This window comes from Semicossyphus pulcher, unplaced genomic scaffold (assembly GCF_022749685.1).
Source record: "Semicossyphus pulcher isolate SPU_LCO1_2020_fin unplaced genomic scaffold, fSemPul1.0.p SCAF_3, whole genome shotgun sequence".
NCBI lineage: Eukaryota > Metazoa > Chordata > Actinopteri > Labriformes > Labridae > Semicossyphus > Semicossyphus pulcher.
The window spans coordinates 26973822-26987673 of record NW_027211704.1 but is presented as its reverse complement, the minus strand read 5'-3'; the positions used below and the strand labels follow the sequence as shown (position 1 = coordinate 26987673).

Genomic DNA, 13852 nt, shown 5'->3' with positions numbered 1-13852 from the left:
GATGGGTCATAAACATGCAAGTATAAAGGCAAGTATTAGGCTCAGTACATAGGTTTTATTTGTAGATTTGATTATTCTGGACACTACTGTAATCATTACCTCGTTAATTCAAGAATGACAGGTATATGTGAGGCCTGAAAATTAAATTCCAGACAAATGTCTGGCAGAAATCCTGATATTACTAGTGTACAAACAATGTATTTTTTATGTGAGCGCTGGACACTTTTATCTTTAATTATTGATTGTACTGATTTGAAAAAACACCTTATTCAAGTCATATTTTGTTGACTCAAAGAATTGACTGACGGCAAGCTTTAGAACAAAACTGTATGACTGTTTATCGTTAGGAAACAGAATCAATACAAAAAGAAAACCAACTACTGTAATTAATTCTGTACAAAATATGTCAACTTAATGTTTAAAGCAACATGCAAAACATTGACTATAAAAAACATCATAAACTATTTATAATTAGGATTTAGATTACATATTCACACTTTTGATGATGTTAGAGGCAGGGAGCCCATTAACAGTTGCTCTTGGTTACTCCATGTGAAACCGGTATATTTCATCAGACCCACTAGACTGTCTGCTATTCTTTCCACATGATCCATGCCCAGGACGTCGTGCTCATCTGCAGCCTACAAAAGGACAACAATAATAATCACTTGTTATGTAAAGTACATACAATAGGATCATTACATTTTGGGTATCATTTTCCGCTCATATTCAAGCCCCCTTACCGGCTGTCCTTAAGCACAAGCCGATTTAGGAGAAAGAGGAAGAGTCTGGATGGAGGCTGAGGTATAGGTGGACACAGTCTGGACGGAGAGAGTGGGGGGTTGCAGGCCAGGTGGAGGCAGGGACCGCTGTGGGCTGCATGCAGGGAGAAGAGGCTTCTAAGGTGAGGATGAGATTAAAACAGAACAGGACAATGATAAGTAAAGATTAGGTACTTAATGGGGACCTCTCATTATATCATTATATACAATAAGACATTACTATTGAATTAGATTAGATAAAATAAATACATATTTCCCACTCTACTCTGACATTATTGATGTGTATATTCTATCTCGCATCTACATGTTGCCGATTGTGAAACACTCTGTATTTTGTGATGACAGGGTCTTAAAGCTTTAATGAGGCTTATTATTGTTTTTATTTTTTTATATACTACAATGTGATAAAAATGTGAATGTTAGTTTATATAAAGCAGCCGAATATCCAACTATACGTTTGTAATATTAACTGTTGCATAGCCACTGCCAGCATTACTGTATTCACTTAACTACTGTACATACAGTGCGTGGTCATGTTATTGCCAAGCAAAGTGAACGACAACGAAGGATCGCAGACTAATAAATGACCTAATTAAATGATAATATGACAAGTTTAATTCACGAGATTTACCGGTGTTGTGAGTAACGTAAACGTTAACGAATTTCAACAGTAAGTAAGTAACATATAAATGAATAAATCAGCCGAACATTAGGCATTTTAATAGCAGACAATTTGCAGTTCTGAAATTAGGTTAAGAAATATAAAGAAATTTTGATTTACTTGATTTACTTACCGTAAAAAATGCCAAGAGGCGCTCTCGTCTTCTTTTGCCTGCACTGGGGTAGCAACAGCCGTCTGATTCGTCGAAAAAGCGGGGGTGGGAATTAAGGCTGAAGGGTTTTCTGATTGGTAATAAATGGAGAGAAATGGAGAGGGGGGATTTTTGGATTGGTGAGAAATGGACGGACTTTGTCTCCCTGCTCCAGTTTTTGTATTTCAGTTTATTATGTCTTTGTCCCTGTATAAATTAACAATACAAACGTGGCAAAATATTGTAATTCTGAGCCGGATTACACCCGCTCAAACCATATTTTTTTAGTTACAGTGACAACCCAAATTCATTACAGATTGTCTAACTTGTGCATCTGTGTCTGTGCTTAATGCTCTAATGCAAGATTCTGACTCAAAGAGGTAGTCCACAATTGTCATCCAAAAACCTTTTGTCAAATTCAGTGAATATCTCCTTATGATCCTCTAGCTGTCCACTCTGTCGGCTCAATTACACTCAATTACACTGTCTGCTTAATTAGGCCTACACTTTCCAAGCCAATCAACACATTACCTCAGGAGCAAGAAAAGGAGGGGTGTAATATGATTGGCTGTTGAGCAAAAACCTCAAATGACATCACAGCATTTTAATTTTCATTGATTTTAAAATGAAATTCTGTTATTTTGTTAATTGTGCTAAAAATGTGCTATTTCCCCAAAATACAGAGAGCAGAAAGTATTGGAAACAGGGCAGTAAGTGGGGATAGCAGGAATCGAACCAGGATCGACCGCATGAAGGTCTCAGACCTCTGTTAATAAATGATCAACTGATCTAAACCAGCACGGAATTTTATCTTTCATTCCAGGGGTACCAAGATCACAATAGTCAGTCAGTTGGTGGTACTTTTATGCAGCTTGAGGCTTATCTTGAACAGCCTGCTCTGGAGTTTATAAGGGGGAATTGTGAGGCTTGTTAAGTTACCTTGGTGATGCCCTGTTAAAACAAGCACAACCTTCGTTGTACTGAGAATACCCTAGGTTACATTGTTAAACTGCAAATTTGGCTGTCAAACAAGCCAGCTACAATCAAAAGTGTATTTGTAAAAGGAAGTGTAGGAAGAAAAGACTTCAATGGTCATAGCTATGACATAGTGTAGGGGTTAGGCTAACAGCCTAGGAGTTGGGAGAGCAGGGTTCAAGCCCTGATGTGGACATGATAAACATAGTTTTAAATATTTAATTAAGTAAAATTGTAGTGGAAGGATATTAATTAATCCATAGCCAAGCCAATCCCAGCCCCGTCACATCTATAAGGCCCACCCATGTGACTGGTACAGGCCACGCCCCTAAAACAAGCCCCGTCCATGCAACACCTACAGGCCACGCCCCCGTTACGGACATAAATCACGCCCCAAAAACAAGCCCCGCCCATGTGACAGGGACAGGCCACGCCCCCGCCACGGGCATAAGCCACGCCCATGTGACACGGAACGGCCACGCCCCGTAACAGGCATATGCCACGCCTCCAAAAACAAGCCCCGCCCATGTGACAGGAATAGGCCACGCCCCCAAAACAAGCCCCGCCCATTTGACAGACACAGGCCACGCCCTTGTCACGGGCATAGGTCACGCCTCCAAAAACAAGCCCCGCCCATGTGACAGGAACAGGCCACGCCCCCGTCACGGGCATGAGCCACGCCCCCCAAACAAGCCCCGCCCATTTGACAGACACAAGCCACGCCTCCAAAAACAAGCCCCGCCCATGTGACAGACACAAGCCGCGCCCCCGCCACGGGCATAAGCCACGCCCCCAAAACAAGCCCCGCCCATTTGACGGATACAGGTCACGCCCCCAAAACAAGCCCCGCCCATGTGACAGGGACTGGCCACGCCCCCGTAACGGACATAAGCCACGCCCCCAAAACAAGCCCCGCCCCCGTAACGGGCACAGGCCACGCCCCCGTAACGGACATAAGCCCCGCCCCCAAAACAAGCCCCGCCCATTTGACACGATCAGGCCACGCCCCAAAACAAGCCCCGCCCATGTGACAGGGACAGGTCACGCCCCCAACACGGGCATAGGCCACGCCCCCAAAACAAGCCCCGCCCATGTGACATCACAGAACACGCCCCTGTTACAGGTATAAGCCCCGCCCATGCCACAGGTACAGGCCACGCCCACTAGAAATGGGATTGGAGGCTATCCCAGGCTGGGGTGCTCCTGAGAGAAAAGCATTTTGGAGACTCACCTTGCCAGTGCTCACATGATCGTTGAAGTGTATCCTTTCTTCTCCAGACATGTTTTTCTGACTGCGGTGAGGTATTATGATTGATCCAGATCCAGTGGTATCTTCTTCAAAGTCAGCTTTACCCAGAGTTGTCAGAAGAATGAAACTTGGCTATCCCAGGCTGGGGTGCTTGAGAGAAAAAGCATTTTGGAGACTCAGGATGTGGTTTTAAACATGACCTCAATAGGCCTATATCTGTGAGGTATCATCGCCACTTAAAAACGTCCTCACCTTGCCAGTGCTCACATGATCGTTGAAGTGTATCCTTTCTTCTCCAGACATGTTTTTCTGACTGCGGTGAGGTATTATGATTGATCCAGATCCAGTGGTATCTTCTTCAAAGTCAGCTTTGCCCAGAGTTGTCAGAAGAATGAAACTTGGCTATCCCAGGCTGGGGTGCTTGAGAGAAAAAGCATTTTGGAGACTCAGGATGTGGTTTTAAACATGACCTCACTAGGCCTATATCTGTGAGGTATTATTTGTGAAGGACAGCTTATCTCCTGCACGTAGACAGAACATAGCCTACAGTATCAGCTAGAATGGCTGGAGGCAAATTTCCTAGGGGGGGCTGTGCCACATCAAGCAACATCAGCAAACATCCTTAGGGTTATTTTAAGCAAAAAATAGTAAAGGTATAAAAAAAATCATTTGTACTCAGTAGTTGAATATCAAGCTATTATTTTATTCAACCGTGTCAGAACATTTTATCACATGCAGATTTTTTACAAACCATTAAATAGTAGTGAAAATGAAAGCAGTAAGCAATAATAATAATTCAATTGATATAGGCATGGGAGTCAAGTGCTCTAAAGTGCAAAATAGTGAACTCCAGCAAACCTAAGCTTTAAGAAAATTCTCACCTTACTCAGAGGCACAATCTGTGTCTTTATTAAACAAAATTACTATTCAAAAGCAACCAAATCTTTTAGCTGTAGAATATGCAAAGTGTATGGATAGTTTCTTAAAAAACAGTTTACAGATTTCACTGTTGTTATATAAAAGTTGCTTATTGCTGATAAGAGTCAACTATTTTTTGGAAAGACAATGTGCTGAGAAACCCTGCATGTTTTTCTATTTATGGTGTATTTCTGAGAGCCAAAAACCTCTCAATAACCCTCAGATTGGTGTCAGGAATGTTTAGCCAGAGCATTCAGACAATCCAAGGTCATGGTGTTTTTAGGAAAGTCTTGATGCTTTTCAAAGTAAAGAGGCACCTCTCAGATTCTGTTGTTTTGTGAAGACTCTGAGAAAGTGCTCTGTTGGTTAGTGTCCATAAAACACCGCAGAGACACTGTCTGAAACACTGTCATTGCTGCTGCAGAATTCACTGTTCTCATAAGTATGGTACAATTCTGTTTTGAGCTCTGGCTCGTTTAACATGGAGCATGTGCCACTCTTTTTCAAGAGTTGCATCAGGCAACCTCATACAGTGTAGTTGAAATAATTCTCCATGCAACAGAGTGTTGCACTTACAAGGTGCTGGCATGCACCAGGATAGTATCACATACCTGTAAAAGATACATTCAGACATCATTCATCAGCTAACATTTGAAATAAAGCAATTTGATGAACACATGCATAAATCCAAGTCAAGTATATGACTACTAAAACTTAACATGACAACATAATTATTCCTACTTGCACTTTACAGTGTGTGTAAAGGTTGTCAGTCATCCAGGTCATTGTATAAAAGATTAATCCACAAGGCAAGTCCAGTTTCCTTTTAGAATAAATTAACTCCCTATCGGTTTCCCCAACAAAGTCTCTGGGTCAATCTCAATAAATTAACCACATCGTTTCAGGTACTTTTACGGTGGCCTCTTACATTAAATTTATTTTCTGTATTTGTGAATGACCATAAGTCATCGTGATGCTTGTGACCTCTAAGTCATCAACCTGGATGAAAAAAGTAGAAAATGCAAAGATGAATTGCTGAAACACTGAAATATACATCACAGCTCACCTTTGAAGCCGTCCTCTATTCTCCTGGTTCCAGCATTCTGTGTCGAAAAAAGGGAGGGCCTGAAACAAAAAATAAAATATGTAATTAAAATTAAAATTGTTTTTCTTTGGTCAGCATTTAAGCATATCTCTACTACATTCATAAGTCAGATGGAATACGTTTTCATTCCTCTGTGCACTTCTCCTGTATATAGTCTTGAATGCCAATAGTTAATTTTCAATCTGAAATATCAATCTTTCCCTTTTTTGTTATTAGACAATGAGTTAACTGCATTATTATTCATATCTGATTGCCATTTCAATAATGATACAATAACTGTAATTATAATTTACAAATCTGCCATGCAGACCAGCTAACTTTGGGATTTTGGCATTTTTTCCATCTCCCCAGAGTTGTTGCAAACAGCCAAAAGAAATGCATTACTCAAACGTGCTGGAAATACAGGAACAGGATACTATTCAGTGAAGATTGATGGTGAAGTTTGACGACAGGGAGTAACCTTTATGTTACAGTAGCATGATTATTTACATTTAGGCTAACCTGGACTCTGACACCGGGGGTGATTTAAGACACAGTGGGGGAAGATTGAGTGACTGACTTTAACTTTAGTCAGTTTGATCACACTGAAGGAATGACTGGCTGCTACAATTAGACAGGGATGAACATGTGACTGCTGCCATATTGTAACGAGAAATGCTCCCCAGCCCACAAGGCCCATGATAAAGCCATAAACGAGCTTAGTGAGCTGGAACCCAAGTTGTGGAGGGGGAGCCTGAAAGAAAATTTGCCGTCAGTGGGACCCCTGTGGACACAGGCCCACTCTCAGCAGGCACCTTAGGATTGATCATATGGGCAGGGAGAGAGAGAAAATTTTGACCACAGTGCCATTGGGCTATAAGACGAAGGCTCAGCTTCTGTTCAGAGAAAACAGCACGACGAGACAGACTTTGAAGGGCTACTACATTCCTAAAGCTAGTACAACTTCTCCATGTTGAAATTCTTGCCCAGCTCATCTGACGTAGGCAGATGCAACAATGCCCTTTCAAGAATGAAAGGTGGAAAGGGCTGAGACAGGCCTGTTGCCTCCCTGAATTTAGTACATTTTAGTACTAGCTACCTGAAACCTCTAGTGCTCAGCTGCGACTTTCCTAAACATTCAGCAACATTTTAGCTTGCATCTGATCCAAACTTAGCTGAAGGATGTACTTTCAATTTCAATCTATATCTCCTTTTGAGAGATTGGGCTAGAACAGCCACAGGTGGCGTCAAACAACCCAAAAGCATATTAATTTAGTTTTGATATTTCCATTGTACAGTAAATAAATAAATAAAGATCTTATGGAGAGACATGTCGTTTTCACCGGAGAAAGCACATTTCGATCTTCTCTCGCTGCCTTCATAGACAGTGTATTGTTCCGTGCAGTTTTGAAAGATCATCGACAACCCTCAGCGTCGTTTGACAAGTATAGAATAGTACACGCTATATGACACGAATACACTATTAATCACATCCAAATAACAGTTAAACTTCATTATTATGAAAGACGGCGCATTACTGCATCCTCTACTAAAGAGGGGCATATATTGTTTTTCTCTAGTAGAAAGTGCATTTTTACCGCTTGTTGTAGGTTAAAGTGCTATGTCCTCCCCGATGCTATAAAACTATTTTGCTCCTTCAAAATTACTAAAAGGGATGATTGTATGTCTTAAAGGCACTTAATGAAACAGCAATGCACGTTTTGATCTTCTCTCGCTGCTTTAAGCGTCTTTTGACAAATATAGAACAATACACGCCATATGACATGAATCCACTATCAAGCACATCCAAGTAACATTTAAACTTAATTATTTTGACAGTCGGCGTTGTTTTATTTGGCACATTACTGCATCTTTACCAAAGAGGGGCATATGTTGTTTTTCAACTCCTCTGGACGAGAGAAGTGCATTTTTTACCACTTGTTGTAGGTTAAGGTGCAATGTCCTCCCCCATGCTATAAAAATGTTTTGCTTATTCAGAATTACTAAAAGAGGTGATTAAGAAGGGAAAACTGTCTTATATTTCTTAAAGGCACTTATTGAAACAGCAAAGCACGTTGTGATCTTCTCTCGCTGCTTTAAGCGTCTTTTGTCAAATATAAAATTAGAACACGCTATATGACACAAATACGCTATTAATCACATCCAATTAACATTTAAACTTCATTATTATGACAGTCGGCGTGATTTCATTTGGCACATTACTGCATCTTTACCAAAGAGGGACATATGCTGTTTATCAACTCCTCTAGACGAGAGAAGTGCATTTTTTACCACTTGTTGTAGGTTAAGGTGCTATGTCCTCCCCCATGCTATAAAAATGTTTTGCTTATTCAGAATTACTAAAAGAGATGATTATATGTCTGAAAACACTTATTGAGACAGCAAAGCACGTTTTGAGTTTCTCTCGCTGCTTCGAGCGTCCTTTGACTAGTATAGAATTAATACACACTATATGACACGAATCCACTATTAAGCAGATCCAATTAACATTTAAACTTCATTAATATGTCGGCGTGGTTTCATTTGGCACATTACTGTATCTTTACCAAAGAGTGGTACTAATTTTTCTCAATTTTCATTTATTTTCTACCTGTGAAAATGAGCTACCCTTGCTGTCAATATGAGCTACCCTCCCTGTCAAAATGAGCTACCTTACTTAAAATACATTGAAAGTCGTATTACTCAATTTCCATACATTTTCTAGCTGTCAATACCCCAGCTACCTTCCCTGTTAAAATGAGCTACCCTGTCTGTCAATATGACCTACCCTGTCTGTCAAATGAGCTACCCTCCCTGTCAAATATGAGCTACCTTACAACCACATAACATTTAAACTTTGTTATTATGACAGTCGGCGTGGTTTCATTTGGTCCATTTCTTGTTAATCTGTTCTCCTCGTTGAGCTATATTGCTAATAACAAACATTATTCACAAAAATTGATAATAAAAAAACTTAAAACTATATATATGAAACATAGAATACAGAAACAGATAGAATAAAAGAATAATAGAAATACATAGAATAAAAATGTCCTTTCTCACAGTACAGTAAAGGGCTTTATTCTTTTGTATTCACTACAATCTTCCAGCTGTTCACTCTCCAAGGTGCTGATGCTGCTGCCAGGGACAGGGAGGGAGGTGTACGGTGACTTGGAGAGCGCAGCAGCCACAGTCGGGACAAATACACACTTTCACATTTTCACATCACATGAGTCGTGTTTGTGTGTGTGTTGAAATATTTCAATATGTCAAAGGATTATGACTACCAGAGATAAAACGGTATATTGACAATCTCAATATTAGGGCTGCACAATATTGAAAGAAAAATGTACATCGCAATTTATACTTTTTCTGCGATATATAGATACAGATGCTGCACGTTTTTTTTCTGTCTTGTATTTGTTCAGTGTTTCTTACAATTTCCGGGAACTATCCCCGTGAGAGTAACATATTAGACACAGAATCCTACAGCATATGTTGGCTGCGGACCCATGTAGCAACACACTGAAAATGCGTAGGAAGAGAAGTAAAAGGTTCCCTTTAACTGCTGAATCGGACTCTTATTACAATAATTATTTTCCCCAGTAGGTGTCAGTAGTAGCTTTGGTAGATCAACTGGCGCTGAACTCCCAGGTCAGCAGGAAGTGAGTCCACTTGTAAAGCATAAGACCATCGGGTTTGCAGCAAAACAAGCAGATTTTTTATTATTTATTTATTTATTCACCCTATATTTACTACATTTCAGTTAGTTTTTAAACTCCTGCTGATGTGTGATTACAGTCTTATTTGTAATTTTTTATTTGTTCATTTTTTATAGCATTTCAGTAAAGACTGAGCAGACTGCAGATGGGTAATCACAGTTTTAATTATTTATTTTATATGTTACATTTCAGTCAAAATTGAGCAGGTGATTACAGGTTTAGTTTTACTTTTTCTTTATATACGAAATATGAATGACTAAGCAGACTGACATGAAAGGAAACATAATTATAAGTAGTCTTATTTTCTTTATTCACTCTACATATTCATAGATTAAGTAAATATTGGGTAAGAAGTTGGAATGGAAAAAGGCTTAAACATGCAGTCAAAAGAGAGAGGGTTCTCTCACACTTAAAACATCTTGGGGTAGGCATAGCATTCTGCAGGAAACCCACCTTCAGAATAAAGACCACTTTAGGATTCACAAAGACTGAGTAGGGCTGGTGTTTCACACACAATTTAATTCAATTTGTTCTTCTTCTATTATTGCATCAAACACTATCTCTGATCCAAATGTTTGCTATGTTACATTTGTGAGAAAGCTACTACAACTTAATTTAATTTTAGTTCATATTTAGCCGATAAACTGCGAAGTGTTTTCAAAAGTTTTGGCTCTTCTCCTTGAAAACATTCTTCCTCACAAAGTGTTGGACGACCAGACTGGGTTTGTTCAAGGCAGACAGTCCTATTTCAATTTGTGACGATTGTTTAACATAATCTACACTCTATCCCACACTCTATCCCCAGAAGCGGTAATCTCGCTCAGCGGCGAGAAGGCGTTCGATAGGGTTGAGTGGGAATATCTTTTTTCCACACTCAGTCGGTTTAGATTCGGCCCTAATTTTATTAAACACATCAAACTTATCTACACTGACCCAACTGTCTCAGTTTACACTAACTCTGTCTCCTCTGAGTACTTCCCTCTCTTCAGGGGGACTAAACAAGGATAGCCCACTACTTTTTGTCTTTGCAATAGAACCACTCTCCATAGCTCTCATGTGCAACAATGCTATACAGGTTACGCGGTGGCCTAACACATACTTCTCGCTCTACGCAGACGACTTGTTATTATATGTCACCAACCCTGTCTCAACCTTACCTGAAGTCCTCAGAGTCCTGGAAGAAGTTGGAAAAATATCAGGATACAAACTTAATTTCAATAAAAGTGGGTACCTCCCCATTAACAAGAAAGCTGAAGAATTTCCCAATCTGCCATTTAAACTCACAGCTGACTTTTTCACATATCTAGGGGTAAAAATAACCAAAACTTATCAACAGATTATTTAAAGCAGATTTTATTCCTCTTTTAGAACAGTATAAAAAGGATATTAAACACTGGTCTTTTTTACCCTCATCTCTTATTGGGAGAACAAATTCTGTAAAGATGAATATTGTTCCAAAGTTTTTATATTTGTTTGTTTTTATATTTGTATACTATTATAACCACATTGTCATCATTCAGTGTGTGTCACACTATACTTTTTCAAAAAGGTATTATGTTTAAGAGCTCATAGTGCCATATTACCCCTCTAGAATATTGCATTCCCCGGATGCAGGCCTGCTTGCTGTACCTTAAGTCTATGAGAGTAGTATGGGAGCCTTCAATTATCAGGCCCCCCTACCCTGAGTCTCGTTCTGTTCAAGGTTTCTGCCTGTTAAAAGGAAGTTTTTCCTTGCCAATGTGCTGAATGTTGCTAAATGCTACTGATGGTGATTCATGTTGGATCTCTCTCTAAATAGCATAACGAAGAGTACGCTCTAGACCTGCTCTTTTTGTGTCTTGAGAGAACTTTGGTTATCATTTGGCGCTATACAAATAAACTTTGATCTGAATTTAATTTGATTGATTAAAAACGTACCATTAAGGATGATTGTATTGATTGTCATTTCAAATTTTTTCAAGTTTTGGGGAAAATTGACAGCCTTTTTTAGCTTGCACATTGAGGAGCTCTAATTCATTTAACCTTTACCTTAAGAAAACCCTGTATATTTTTATATTTTTTTTATTCAACCATGTCAGAGCACAACAGATTTTTTACAAACCATCAAATACTAGTGAATGAAAGCAGTAAGCAATAATAATACTTAAATTGATATAGGCATGGCAGTCAAGTGCTCTGAAGTGCAATAGTGAACTATAGCAAACCTAAACTTTAAGAAAATTCTCATCTTGGCACAATCTGTGTCTTTATCAACAAAATTACTATAAAAAAGAAACCAAATCTGTTGGCTATAGAATACACAAAGTGCATAGTTTTTAAAAATAGTTTACAGATTTCACTGTTGTTATATAAAAGTTGCTTATTGCTGCTTTAAGAAAATAAGACAACTATTTTCAGGAAAAGACAATGTGCTGAGAAACCCTACATGTTTTTCTATTTGTGGTTGAATTGCTCTCTACGTTCCTTCTGAGAGCCAAAAACCTTTCAATCCCACGGTGTCAGGAGTGTTGCACACATGCATGCATAAATCCAAGTCAAGTATATGACTACTAAAACTTAAAGAGACAACATAATTATTCCTACTTGGCCTTTACAGTATGTGTAAAGGTTGTCAGTCATCCAGGTCATTGTATACAAGATTAATCCACAAGGCAACTGGACTCCTTTTAGAATAAATTATCTCCCTATCGGTGTCCCCAACAAAGTCTATAGGGGCATCTCAATAAATTAACCATATCGTTCAGGTACTTTTAAGGTGGCCTCATACATTGAATTTATTTTCTGTATTTGTGAATGACCACAAGTCATCGTGATGCTTGTGACCTCTAAGTCATCAACCTGGATGAAAAAAGTAGAAAATGCAAAGATAAATTGCTGAAACACTGAAATATACATCACAGCTTACATTTGAAGCCAGCTTCTGTTCTCGTGGTTCCAGCATCCTCTGTCGTTATATAGCCTGTTACTGCTACTGAGGTGCACTCTCCCCAAACAGTGAGAAAAGGAAGGGCCTGAAACAAAAAATAAAAAAATGTAATATAATAAAAGCATTTTAGCATATCTCTACTACATTCACAAGTCAGATGGAATACATTTTCATTCCTCTGTGCACTTCTCCTGTGTATAGTCTTGAATGCCAATAGTTAATTTTCAATCTGAAATACCAACCTTTCCCTTTTTTGTTATTAGACAATGAGTTAACTGCATTATTATTCATATCTGATTGCCATTTCAATAATGATAAAATAACTGTAATTATAATTTCCAAATCTGTCATGCAGACCAGCTAACTTTGGGCCATTTTTTCCATCTCCCCAGAGTTGTTGCAAACAGCCAAAAAGAAATGCTGTTGGAGATACAGGAACAGGATACTACTCAGTGAAGATTGATGGGGGAGTTTGACGACAGGGTGTAACCTTACATGACACACCGGGGGTGATTAAGACACAGTGGGGGATGATTGAGCGACTGACTTTAACTTTAGTCAGTTTGATCACACTGAAGGAATGACTGGCTGCTACAATTAGAGCAGAGACAGTGGAATGTTTTGAAAATCGGAACTGGGATGAACATGTGACTGCTGCCGTATTGCAACGAGAAATGCTCCCCAGCCTGCAAGGCCCACGAGGAAGCCATACCTGTAGCCTAAAAGAAGTACTTTCAATTTCAGTCTATATCTCCTGTCGAGAGATTGCCTTGTGAGCCCACCACCTGCAGCTCCTCAGTGGCAAGGCGCCAGGTGTAGCTGAGATTCACCCTGAGATGCTAAAGGCTTTGGACATTGTTGGGCTGTCATGGCTGGCACGCCTCTTCAATGTCGCATGGAGGTCTGGGACAGTACCTGTGGAATGGCAGACCAGGGTGGTGGTTCCCATTTTCAAAAAGGGGGACCGGAGGGTGTGTCCCAACTATCGGGGTATAACACTACTCAGCCTCCTGGGTAAAGTTTATTCCAGGGTGCTTGGAAGGAGGCTCCGGCCGATTGTCGAACCTCGGATACAGGAGGAACAATGCGGATTCCGACCTGGCCGTGGAACAGTGGACCACCCTGTCCTGGCAGGGCTGCTTAGGGGGGCATGGGAGTTTGCTCATCCAGTCTACATATGCTTTGTGGACTTGGAGAAAGCTTATGATCGTGTCCCCCGGGTGGTCCTGTGGGGGGTACTGCGGGAGTATGGGGTACCGGGGCCGTTGATAAGAGCCATCCGATCGGCCTCCAGCAGGCATTGGGGCGGTTTGCAGCCGAATGTGGCGCGGTTGGGATGAGAGTCAGCACCTCCAAGTCTGAGGCCATGGTTCTCTGCCAGAAA

General features: G+C 40.1%; 1 long non-coding RNA gene across 1 annotated transcript; it reads right to left on the bottom strand.

Annotated features, from left to right (window-relative positions):
• Positions 1 to 437: 437 nt before the first annotated feature.
• On the bottom strand, positions 438 to 12529 carry LOC138606554 (uncharacterized). Its single transcript, XR_011309356.1, has 7 exons — positions 12448 to 12529; positions 5803 to 5861; positions 4071 to 4238; positions 3801 to 3968; positions 1577 to 1685; positions 744 to 899; positions 438 to 641 (listed from the first exon to the last, which is right to left on the bottom strand). It is a non-coding gene; the product is annotated as an uncharacterized lncRNA (long non-coding RNA).
• Positions 12530 to 13852: the final 1323 nt, after the last annotated feature.